The following is a 13,428-nucleotide window of genomic DNA, read 5'->3' as shown; positions in this document are numbered from 1 at the left end:
GCTGTGAACACACCTGTCTATGTCATTGTTGGACCTAGGCACTCATTTCCCATGAGACTATGCATGAAAAATAGTGGGTAAGTGTGGTGGATAAAGCTGCTGGATCTCAGTAGAAGAGATTGCAATGTGACCATTTCTACAGCGGAGGGTACTTTCTTCTTTCCCCCTCTCTCTGTCTCTTGGCAAGCACATGATCCCTCTGGCAAAAGAAAACAGAAAAGACAAGATAAGACAAGGAGGGTCCAGCAGGTGGCATGGTGAGTTTAGGTGCTACTCCCACATGGCTGACCATGGTTTGAGTCCTGGACCAGCAGCTTGAAACTCAAACTGGGTACGTGTGCATGCATACCCAAGATCTGAGAGAAGGGAGAAGAAGGGATTGAGGTGTGGCCATTCCCCCGGGAGGTGATTTCTCACTTTCTTCCACTCTGTCTCTCTGGCAAGCATACACACCCTATAGCAAAAAAAAAAAAAAAAAAAAAAAAAGAAGAAGAAAGAAATGAAAAACATGTTTGGTGTGTGTGTGTGTGAATCTCCCAAATCCTGAGAGGAGAATGGAAGAGAAGGGATTGTCTTTCCCTGTCTCTCTCTCTCTCCAGCAAGCACACTCACCTTATGGCAAAAATCTAAAAAAGAAAGAAAGCAAAGCAAAGAATTATTGATCACAGGGTACATAGAGCTTTGAGAAATACCTCCAACATGTTTTCCAATGTGGATGTACCAGCTTAATTTACCCTCCCACCAGCAGTGTGTAAGAGTTCAAAGAGAGCATAAATTTTTGTCATTAAACTCTAATCTGTGATTGCGTGCAAATCCAATTATGATCTATCTGCATTTCAGAATCTTTGTTTCAATCTGTTTCCTAGTTTTGCATCCGAAGTAGAGGAAATATCTAAGAAAATCTCAAAGGCTGTGGGGCAGGTAAATCACAAGGAAAGAAAGTAAGAAACTAGCATATTAGGGCCAGCAGGTGGTATGGTGGTTGAGTCACTGAATTCCCACATGGCCCACCATGGTTCGAGTCCTGAACCTGAGGGCTTAAGACTCATGCCAGGTGTGTGTATGTCCATGGCCAAAATCCTAAGGAGAGAATGGAGGAGAAGGGATTGTGGCATGGGCATCCTCCCTGGTGGGTGATTTCTTACTTTCCCTCTCGTTCTCTATCTTTGTCTCTCTAGCAAGTGCACATGCCCTGTAGCAAAACAAACTACAATAACAAAAAAACTCTAGAAAAGGAAATTAACATTATCCAGTTTAAAATTGTTTTCTTTCCATATTCATGATGGTGGGCATATGCACAGGCATGAGATGGGGTATGCAGAGGGGGATGAGCACCCTCCACAGGATCTGGTCACACTGTGGTTCCCTTCCCTTAGTCCTCTGCTCATAGGATCTTGACATTCATAGACATACCCAGTGTGTTTCAGGCTGACCAGGAGAGCCTTCCACCAGCAGTCGCCATGTGGGATCTAGCGTCTCTTGGGCAGTGCATTGCCATTGTGCCATGAACAGACTCCAGCATTGTCATTTTGATGGGAGCCTTGGAGCCAATCGTTGCACTGGGCCTCAGTTTCCTTTCCTCAAAAAATAAGGCAGATGAATGGGACCATTTCTAAAGTTCCTTTTGGTTCCAAAGGTCACGATTCCAATGTGAAAAATGTTGATGTTGTAATGTTGAGTGGAAGGGTAGAAAGAGCATGTGTTGCCAGTTGGAAAAATATAATTACCCAAAGGCAAGAGCTAGAGGAAAATACACAATGCGTGTGCTGTTAGGTTGTTACATATTTATTTGGTTTCTGTTTCTAATATTTTCGAAATTGGGGGTTAGTGAGTTTCAAAATATTTGTCTATGCAAATATATACAAGGGTACTTCAAAAAGTTGTGGAAAAATGAAATCGAAGTGTGAGTTTCTTTTAGTGTGAAAATATTTTTTATCCAAGCATAGCTTTTTCATAATATACTTTTCTTTTTCTTTCTTCCTTTTTTTTTTTTTTAATTTTTTGCTATAAGGCATGTACATTTGCCAGAAAGAGACAGAGAGAGAGAGAAATGAGAAGTCACCCTTTGGGGGGATGGCCACACTGAAATCCCTTCTCCTTCGTTCTCCTCTTGGGTTACGGGGCATGCATGCACACGTTCCCAGCGTGTTTTGCAAACCATCGGGTCTGGAACTCGAACCGTACAGTCAACCATGTGGAATCCAGCTGCCTTAGCCTCCTTGCCATCTGCTGGCTCCATAGTATGCATTTTTTATGAACTTTTTGAATACTCCTTGTGTTTGACTTGTTTTATTTATTTTTCTTAAAAGTTTATTTATTGATTGCATAAGCAAGAGAGATAGAGAGAGACAGAGACAGAGAGACAGCACTCCTAACAAAATCAAGACTGTGATCCACCTCCAGTCTCAGCCGGCCCTGGGTCCTGGGCACGCTGCTCAGTGTACTCAGGGAGGTCTCTGGACATGAACCAGATACCTTCTCATACGAACTGTTCTCTCAGAACATTACATTTTACCACTGCTCCACCATCCGGTGCCCCCAGAGTAGATTTATTAACATGACTTAATATTAATACACCATAGTAATACACGAATTAATTATTTTTCTACTTTTATATATTACAAAAAATCTGAGATTTCATTTCCTCTGACTGTACTCTCAACTCAAAATATTAGATACTTTGAAGCCTTCTAATAATTATTTAAGAAATACTTACTGAGCAACTTCCCTGTGCCAGGCATAGGGCCTGGCCCTATGGGTACAGTGAGTAAACTAGAAATGGTACTTGAATGTCTAGGAATTTATCACCTGCTGTGGGAGACAAACACATAAACAGACAAGTACAAGGCAATGTGCTAAGATTTATTTTAGGTAACTGGGAACTTACAGGAACCTTACTCAGTTTGGAAATGCACAGAAGACTTCCTGGAGGAGGTGGCACTCAGTTGAGACCTGAAAGAGGATTCAAAGTAAGCCAGGTAAAGGGGGACTATGAATGGGGAGAGCATCCTTTGCAATGGGACCAGTTAGGCACAGGCATGGGAGGCAGAGGAGGGTATGATGGCCACGGGCCACAGTTGGTGCAATGGTAGGTGGTTGTGGGACAAGACAAGGTGAGGTTCTGGCCAGCCAGTGGTGTGGTGGCTAGGGTGACTGGATCCCACATGGCCAACTGTACAGTTCAAGTCCCAAATGGTGCAGCTTAAGAAACATGCTCGGGGGATCAGCAGTAGGCATAATGGCTATGCTGCTGGACTCCCATGTACTCAATGGCGGTTCGAGTCCTGGATCCAGTGGCTTAAATTCACACCGGGAGCGTGTGCGTGTGTGCCCAATATCCCAAGAGGAGAATGGAAGAGAAAGGATTGTGGCATGGCCATCATTTCTCACTTTCTGTCTCTTTGTCTCTTTGGCGAGCGCATGCACCCCTATAACAAACACCTCTCCCCAAAAAAAGAGAAAGAAATAAAAAGAAACATGCAGGGCATGTGTGTGTGCGTGTGTGCCCAGAATCCTAAGAGGAGAATGGAAGAGAAGGGAGTGAAGCGTGACCATCCCCCATGGGAGGTGCTTTCTTACTTTCTCTTTCTTCCTGGTGAGTGCACATGCTCTATAGCAAATTAAAAAATGGAAATAGAGACTAAAACAAAACAAAAAAGATAAGATGAGGTTAAAGAGGCCTGAAAGGCTCACCCAGGCCCTTCAACTACCATGGGAAACCACTAAAAATCTGGGGCTAATCAGTAACCATTAGGTCCTGCCCCAAATTGCCCAGGTATGCCTGATCATAAACTGAGATCTTGCCAAATATGTACAAGCAGGACCGCCTTCATGCCCTGCAGTCATCTTTGTGGTTTTCTGCTAGGGAGCTAGAGAAGTATTGGACCTGCTGACCTCCGTGGCGGTCAGCAATGAGCAAGGTTTGAGCCCAGGGAAGTTGGGAAAGGCCCTATAGGATAGGGAACCGTAGGAGCCTAAGCAAAGGCCAAAGGGCTGCAAAAATGAGGCATCGTCCCAATAGGGCCAGAGAGCTCAGCTGGCATCGATAGAGGAAACTAAGTCCGGAGGAGCAGGAAGCAGAAATGTATTGTGACATATGACTGCAGATGGAGCAGGAGAGGCGAGGTCACTAGTCACAGGGTGACAACCCATTCTCCAGCCCCCTCTCGCTACCTCTGCAAACACCGATTTGTGCCTGGTCACTGGCACAAATCCGGAGCAAGCACTTGATGCTGAAGCGGCATCTGGAACGAGTGGGTGTCCTGAGAGTGGGCCAGAATCACTGGAGCTCTGCTGGAGACCGGGCGACTTTCCTTGTTTGGTTACTGATAAAGTTCTCAAGGCCTGCAGTCAGCTCTGACAGCTTCTCTGGACAACAGTTCATCTTGGGACACTTCTGCCACCAGCCTGCCCACCCTGTGCTCAGCGGCTGGCAAGTTGCTCCCTCCTTCTGCCAGGAAAAGCCTGGGCCTTCCTGGAATTCCAGAATCTTGACTTTGAGTCTCTGACAGCAGTGTCTTCTGAGCCCCCAATCAACAAATAATCCGAAGGCTAATTTAAAGACACAACACGTACTTTTCTTTCTTTTTCACATATGTTCTTAAAAGTATAAAGGCAAAGTTTGATCTCAAACTAGCTGAAATCTTTGACTTATTTTGTGTTCTCCCCAAAAGTAGAGACTAAGACAAACTTCTGTGTGAATGCATAATCGATTTAGGAAGTGGTCCCAAGGAGCAGGAGGGAAGGACTGCCAAGGAGCAAGAGCCAGACTAAGGACAGACTGTGAGTGATCCTGGAATGGGTGACTAGTGGTTCAACCTCTTCAGACTTCTGAGCTGCTTCGGAGATATATCTGAGACTAAAGGTGGAAGAATTGATCCATCAGCTCACATCCCCATTGGTCAAGGGTTGTTCCATGAGACATAAACGTCCCTCATTTCCCTGTTGCACAGGAGCCTAGTCAGGTACCCCAAACCCCATGGCATGGTGAGCAAGGTGAGGAGCTGCCAAACCATACCTGAGAGTACTTCTCACTAGCTGGAGTAAAAGGTGAACCCTAGAGGAATGAAAGCGAGGAATGATTGATGCCTGGGTCTGGATGGTGGAATGGCGGTAAAAATGCAAAGCCCTGTGAGGCTGTCCCATGTGGGAAGGCTCCAGGTTTGTGTCCAGAGACCTCCCTGAGTATGATGGACACACAGAGACCATAATCTGGGGCTGGCTGAAGCAGGAAGTAGATTGTGGCATCAAAAGCCTATTGGGGGTGCTGGCTCTCCATCTCTCTGTCTCTATCTCATGCATGCAGGAAATAAGTAAATAAACAAAAAGAGAGAGAGGGATGTCTGATCCACTCTACAGAGGTGCTAACGTGCCCTGCCTCCCCATGGCCCTCTCTTGACACCGTGTAACAGACACTTTGGTTCCTGCCTGCTCGACATCCATTCTCACTTTCCTATTAGCAGTATCTCTATTTTGGGGTTAGGAAACCAACCTCCTCCCACTCCCAGCTCTTATGGTTCAATGAAGCTGACCTTGTCCCCAACTCCAAGGAATGGCAAAGTCTCAGTCCTGGTCAATCAACGTTGTCTGTATTTCCTCTTCCAGCTACAATGATTGGTTCAGGAATGACCACTGGACCCAATTGGTGCTTGGATTTTCATTTGCATATCTGCAGAGCTATATATTTGGCAATAATGCTGGAGGGCATCCTAGGACCCCAAGGTGACCCAGTCTCAGTAGAATCTCTCAGGATATATGACAGACTAATAAGACAGAATTGGTCCCAAAGGATATGGGTGAATTGTCGGATCAACCAAACCTGAAACTCAACCTATTTCTGGATTTCCAGTTGCATGAACCAATCATTTCCCTTCTCTGTTAGAGTCAGTTTGAGGTGAATATTCTGTTATCTGCAGTCAAGACTTAACCAAGACTGGAACTCAAACATAAGACAAAACCATAGTTCATGTAACAAAAAATTCACAGAGTAGAGACACTTGGAATAATCTGAAGCTTTACATCTGTGATCTCATGTGATTGTCATCTCACCTTGGCAACTACTAATTTAACAGATGAAGAAAAATAAAAAAGACTCAAGGAAATGAGGCATTTACTCGATGGTTCTCAAGTGGGAGCAGTTTTGCCCTCCGGGGTATGAGGGTCACAAGATAATGTGTAGAGACATTTTTGTTGTCATAACCAGGGCAAGGTGGGGTGTTGGGAGTCAAGCTGTGTTATTTGTATCTTGTGGGTAGAGGCCAGAAACGTTGCTCAACATCTTACACAGAATAGTCCTCCACTACAAAGAATTATTCAGGCCAGGGACAGCCAGTGGTGTGGTGGTTAAGGTGACTGGATCCCATATGGCCAACTGTGTAGTTCACATCCCAGATCAGGTGATTTGAGAAACATGCCAGATGCATGTGTGAGTAGGTCCACAACCCCAAGAGGAAAATGGAAAGGAAGGGCTGTGGTATGGCCATCCCCCAGACAGTGCTTTCTCTCTCGCTCTTGTTCTCTCTCTGTCTCTGTCTCTGGTACGTGCACATGCCCTGTAGCCAATTAAAACAACAACGGAATGATCCAGGCCCAAACGTCAATACAGCAGAAGTTGGGAAAAAGTTGAGAAACCCTGCTCAACCAACCCAGGGTCACTTAGATTCTAGGCTCAAGTATAAACCTAAGTCACTCCACTGAGTGCTGCTTGAGCCCACTCTGGCTTTGCCATGCCGCCCTGTGCCAGAGCCAGCCAGGAGTGCCACAGCCAAGACTCAAGAAAGCAGAAGACCTGTGAGCCAGAGGGTGATAGAGTCAGCCACTGTAGGACCACCATAGTCTGGTGCCAACTTCACCTCAGCCAAGTGCATTCCAGGTGAGCCCCTTGTGGATTCCTACATCATTCCTTGGCCCTGGTGGCCTGTGCTTCAGGAACCTGGGGAGGTCTGTGGCTTCATGCCCAGGGTCTCTACGCCATTTCTACCTGTTTGCCTGGCATTTGCTGTACAAAATTAGAAAATTAATAATTCATCTTGCAGGATGAATAATTCAATGGGGGGAAGGAGAGCCACTAGAAATAGTTGGCATCAGAAAATCAGCCTGTGTTTTCTCCACTTTTTTATTTTGTTTTGTTTTGTTTTCGGAGAGGTTTTTGCTATAGCGTGCATGCACTCGCCAGAAAGACAGAGAGAGACAGAGAGACAGAAAGCGAGAAATCACCCCCCCCACCCCGGGAGGATGGCCAATCCCACAATCCTTCTCCTCCATTCTCCTCTTGGGATCTTGGGCACGCACGCACATGCACCCCGCGTGAGTTTCAGCCACCAGGTCCGGGACTCGAACTGTGGTCGACTGCATGGGAGTCCAGCGACATAGCCATTATGCCAACTCCCTCTCCATTTTTTTTTTGAAGTTTATTTATGTCCCTAATGAGTGAGAGGGACAAGGAAATCAAGAAAGAGAGACAGAAAGACAGTACCCCAGCCAGGTCTTCATGCTACGATCCACACCCAGCCTCAGCCAGGCCCAGCGGCATACTCAGGAAGGGCTCTGAACATGAAACTGGAACCTTCCCACCTGGATTAGCCTCACAGTGTCATGATTTACTGCTGTGCCACTGTCTGCACCCCCCCCTCCAACACCCTCCCATGCTTCCTTCTAACAGGAAAAGGAAAAAGAAAGTGTACAGCCTGGCTGGTCTCTAGAAGAAAATTACTCTAATCCTGGACAATTTAAACAGGCTGTCCTTTTGGGCACCAGAATTCATAAAGCCCTTGGACTGCCAGAAGTAAATTCTAGACTCTATCCTCCTCCCCATATCACTTCCACTCTCTTCAACCTCCACGGTCCATGACAGCCCAGCTTAATTGGCACCTATTCCGGGAAGCTTTCCCTGATACTCCCAACCAGCTGGAGCTGCAAATGCATTTGTCTTTGATCCCATGTGTTAGCCTGCCTGCCACATAGCTTGACATTAAGTCGTGTGTCTGTCACCAGAGATTCTTGGACCTTGGAATGGCTTTTCTAGCTAGAAGGAAATAAGAATTTCAACAGAATGCTGGTGTGAATTTTTTTTTCCCTAATATTTTTTGCCATAGGACATATGCACTCGCCAGAGAGAGGGAAAGTGAGAAATCACTGTCTAGGGTCGGGGGTGGTGGCCACTGCAGGGGCTCTTCTTTTCCATTCTCCTTTCGGGATTCTGGGAATGTGCACACACACACACATTCAATGTGATCTTCAAGCTGCCAGGTCCGGAGCTCACACCATGGTGGGCCACGTGGGAGTCCAGCACCTTAACCACCATGCTTCCTGCTGGGCCTGGTATGAGTAGATTTCAGGATTTCTTTTTTTTTTTTTTTTCTATTTTTAAAAATTGCTAGACTGCACATGCACTCATGGGGGTAGTGGGAGAGGGACAGAGGAAAAGAGAGAGAAAGTGAGAAAGACCCCCCCCCCACAACTACACACACATGCTTGGTGTGTTTCTCCAGCCTCTGGATCCAAGACTTGAACCACATGGTCAGCCCTGTGGGATCCTGCCACCTTAACAACACTCCCGATTTTTAGCACTTTCAGGACTCTCTTATCACCAGGTAGCTAGAGGTGTCTTAAAAGTCCTTCCTCTCAGATCCTACGTGGAAAGTACAAGATGCTACCAAATCAGAAATGTTTAACCTTGACGTGAAGCATAAATCTCTCTGCCCAAGCCCCTTTCAACTAAACCACATTCTAGCCCTTGAAGAATTGTTTCTACCTCCTGGTTTTGTGACTCCTTCCACCCACACTGATGATTATGGAGCGAGCCCTGCGATTATGGAGAGAACTGAACGAACCAATGTGCCAATTGCCCTTGTGATGGGTGGTCTGAGCGCAGGCTCCGACTGACCTGACAGAGCTTCCCTTTCATCTCCCAGGGCGGAGCTCGGGCTAGAGCCAGCATGGTCCAGGGCCCATTCTGCCACTTCCCAGCTGCTGGGTGACCCTGGGCAAGTCCCCTCCTCTCTCTCAGTCTGTTACCTCAGCCACAACATCAGAGGTCTGGATTACATTTTTGATAAGATTCTTCTTTGATTTAGGGCTTCTCTGCTCTCTGATTTGTAAAATGTGTTCACTCAGACTTTTTTTTTTTCATCTTTGCAACTGTTGTTCACCGACCAGTGACAGGAGGCAAGACAACCACGATTTGTAGATTATAATGAGTGGATAATTAGCTGCCTTCAAATTAAACCTCCCTTCTTAGAAGCTAGGAGGCCTGGTTTTTTAAGTTGTTTATCCTTATCATCATTTAATGCTGTTTTCTCACTAGAACCCAGAGGGGTAGGGAAAAATGACAAGCAGATGTTTTGTTATGAGGGGCCCTGGGGGATGATTCGAGACTTTCACTGCAGCGATCATTCTCTGGATTCTTCTGGAGTCAGCAGAAGCTTTGATGAACTCGACAGAGGGCCAGGGGATTGGACAGACAGCAGAGGCCTATTGAAAGAAAGCCTGGCTTAACAGAAAGCTGCTGGGGACAGCAATTCCTGCCTGGGGACAGTGTGGATTATGAAATTAGTATATTTATGTAACTCTTTACAAAGGGATTTCAATGGCCATGATTTCATGTGCTCTTAAGGATACTTTGAGACTACCTGAGCTCAAACCACTATCGCCTCTTATCACGATCGTCCCTGATTCCCGAATCTCCCCGGCGATGGTAGATTGCCTACATGAATGCCACCAAGATCTCCACAGATAGGAAGCAGATCAGAGGTTGCCCATAGGTGGGGGAGGCTCATTCCTCTCCTTTTGAATCAGAGATAGCCCTTAACTTGATTTTTTAAAAAGTTTTTTTTTTTTAAAGTTTTAAAAGTTATTTCTTCCACAAATGAAAGAGACAGAGACAGACATAGAGAGCGAGTATCCCTAACAAGGTCCTGACCCTACTATCTATACCCAGCTTCAGCCTGCCCTGAGAACATGTGTCTTGCATACTCAGAGGGGTCTCTGCATGTCACTGCACCTGGCTTGTAGTCTGGACCAGGAGTCAAACCCAGCCTCCGATGTGGCTTCAGCCTGCAGAGCAGAGCATCCTCTTTTTAATTGCCAGAGGGTGTTTATGAGAGAGAGAGGGGGGGGGAGAGAGAGGAAAAGAGAGAGAAAGAGAGAGGACCCATCAATGGGGTGTGGTCATGCCACAATCCTTTTTTCTCCATTTCTCCAACCTACCAGGATCTTGGGCACACACATGTGCCTTGCATATTTTTCAAGCTGCTGGGCTGGAATTCAAACCACCATCAGCCATGTGGGGGTCCAGCTCTCAACCCACTGCACTTGGGGCTAAGCCAATAGAGCATCTTAACCCCACACCCCACTGTCCCTGAGCCCGCCACTGCGTTTTAGGATGATTTGTTGTGGAGCATTAGATGACGAACAGAATTTTGAACCCCTGAGCTCTGAGGAAGGAGTTAATTCCACTCCATGTGGACTGAAGTAAGAGACATGATTCCCTAAGGGATAGTCAATTGCTATTGGTGAGAAAACAGGAAATGAACGCTGGACGGGACACACAACAGCTCTTCAACAATAGGTGCTCTGCAAACATGTGCTTGCCAGAGGACTGAAGTGCAAAAGATGGCAACACTGATCCGTGATGACTCAGGCTGACCAGGCAAGACTCAGGCCCAAATATTCTTATTTTATTTTCTCCCCCTTCTTTCCTTCCTTTTTTAATTGTGAGAGGCTGCATATTCTCTTCAGAGAGAGAAAGAGAAAGGGGAGAGAGGAAGAAAGCATCTTCCAATGGGGCATGGTCATGCCAAAATCCTTTCTTTTCTATTTCTCCATCCTGTCAGGACTTGGGGCATGTGTGCACACTGCCAGGCATATTTTCAAGATGCCAGGACCAGAATTCAAACTCAGTCAGTCATGTAGCCATGTGGGATCTGGCTTTCTTAACCACTAGGCCTGCCTGGTTTTGTCTTTTTTAAAAATTTGTCACAGGGTGCATGCACTCACTGGAGAGAGACAAAGGAGAGACACACACACACAGAGAGAGAAAGCACCTCTCAGGGGGGGATGACCATGCTGCAATCCCATCTCCACTCACCTCTCGAGATTTTGGGTACACATGGACATGCACCTGCAGTGTTCTTCAAGCCATTGGGTCCAAGATTCAAACTACATAGTAAGCCATGTGGGATCTAACTGCCTTAACCACCACGCCATTTGGCTAGTCCTATTTTTGTCTTTTTACTCCAAAACTTTAGTGATATGAATATTTTGTATCAATAAGGACAGATGGAACCAATACATGCATTTTTTCAGAAGTCCTATATTAAGTTTTTCATATACCAAAGGCTGCTATATGGATTTCCAATCACCATAATACAGATCGTTTTTCCCGTGTGCCTTTTCTGTGATGACAAAAAATTTAAAAATAAATAAAACACACATAGAGTTTTGGACACTTTTTTTCATTTCTTCTATGTTAATGGAAGATCAGTGTGCATAAAAAAAATGGCAATGGTTAAGAGAGTCAGATCCCACATGGCTGACTGCAGTTGGAATCCTGGCCCTGGTGGCTTGAAGCATGTGTGCCTACTTTGTAAGCTTTTTAAGGACAGGCACTAGATTAAGGCTTCCTTGTAATAGGCCAGCAGGTGGCATGGAGGTTAAGACAACTGGATCCCATGTGCATGGTTCCAGTTCCAGACCTGGAGGCTTGAGAAAATGGCGGGCATGTGTGTGTGTGCCCCAAAATCCCAAGAGAAGAATGGAGAAGGGATTGTGACATGGCCATCCCCCCGGGGAGTGATTTCTCACTTTCCCTCTCTCTGTATCTCTCTGCCTGTCTCTCTACCTGGCTGGGCATGTACTCTATGACAAAAAAAAAAAAAAAAAAAAAGAAAGAGAGAGAGAGAGAAATAACTGCATCCCACTGTGTGGTTCGAGTCCCAGACCTGACAGCTTGAGAAACACGCTGGGCACATGTGCAGGCATGCTCCAAATCCTGAGAGCATAATGGAGTAAGAATTTCAGCATGGCCACTCCACTACCATGCCTGGGGAGATGCTTCTCACTTACCCTCTCTGTCTCTCTTTGTGTCTCTCTGGTGAGAGCACACACCCTAAAACAAAACTGGAAAAATAAACATAAAAAAGGATTCCTTCTAGCCCCAGTGAGGAAACAGAGGTTGGCATTAGGAGGGTGCTGAGTAATATTTCATAAATCCCTAGGGTTGGGTTCTGTATTTCATTAAGGGGTTCCATAACACCCTAGTGATACCATAGTGATTGTGATTATTTTTGAACTCTTAGTGTGTGCCAGGTGCTAGAAGAAGCCAGGGAGTACATTCTTTTTTTTTTTTTTTTTTAGAGATTTTTGCTATAGTGTGTGGGAGCTGGCTGGAGAGACAGAGAGACAGAAAGGGATGAAATCACCCCCAGGGTGGATGGCCATGCCCTTCTCTTCCATTCTCCTCTTGGGATCTTGGGCATGCCAGCACCCCTGCCGTGAATGAGTTTATGCCATCAGAGTCCGGGACTTGAACTGCGCTTGATTACATGGGAGTCCAGTGACATAACCATTATGCATGCCATCTGCAGGTCCTGCGAGGTGTATTCTTAACTAGCTTTCCGTGATGATTCTGATCCACAGCCAAGTTTAGGAACCACTAATGGCTGCTCTTACCATAGCTATACCAAGCCTTTCGATTAAGAACAAAAACAAAAGCCACTATTTTGAATGGAATACACAAAGAAAGGTGCACACATCTTAAGTATACAATCTGAGGAATTTTCCATGATGAACATTTTATGCAGCCACCACCAAGATGAAGACGTGTTTCCAGTCTCACTTGTGACCGCCCCGGAGGTAACCATCATCATAACCCCATCACCACTTAGTTTGGCCTGCTCTGGAATTTCCTGTATTATAAAATTGCATGCTCTACTCGCTCAACATCATGTCTATGCTTCCGACGTGTTAAACTACTCTTCTGGATTAATTATGTAAACCGAGGACTGACGAGGTAGGAAAGGAGGTGGAAGCCTGGAATTCTGAGAACCCGTCTCAGGTATCACACTTGCATTTTCCAAGAAGTGGCATCAACTATCCCGCCCTGGGTGGCTTTCCCAGCCTCTTCGCTAAAGTAGCGAAGGGGTGGGGAGTGGGGAGCCGGAGGTGGGTGGGGGAGCGGGGGCCGGGGGCGTGGTTGCAGCCGGCGGATGCCTGGTGGGGGCGGAGTCTAAAGGATGGGGCGTGGTCCCAGGTCCAGCACCCTGGCGGCAGTTGGCACCGGGGGCGGGGCCGGACCGAAGCTTCCTGTCTGCGCCTGCGGAATCGCCGTTTGACCCCGGAAGTGAGGGCGCTCTGGGAGCTGTCACCGTGAACCGCGGCGGCGGCGGTGGCGGCACAGCGCCGGCGGTGGAGCCGCCGAGGTGAGTTCGT

This window comes from Tupaia chinensis, unplaced genomic scaffold, assembly GCF_000334495.1.
Source record: "Tupaia chinensis unplaced genomic scaffold, TupChi_1.0 Scaffold000226_1, whole genome shotgun sequence".
In the NCBI taxonomy this organism is placed as follows: Eukaryota; Metazoa; Chordata; class Mammalia; order Scandentia; family Tupaiidae; genus Tupaia; species Tupaia belangeri.
Note: the sequence above shows the minus strand (reverse complement) of the source record.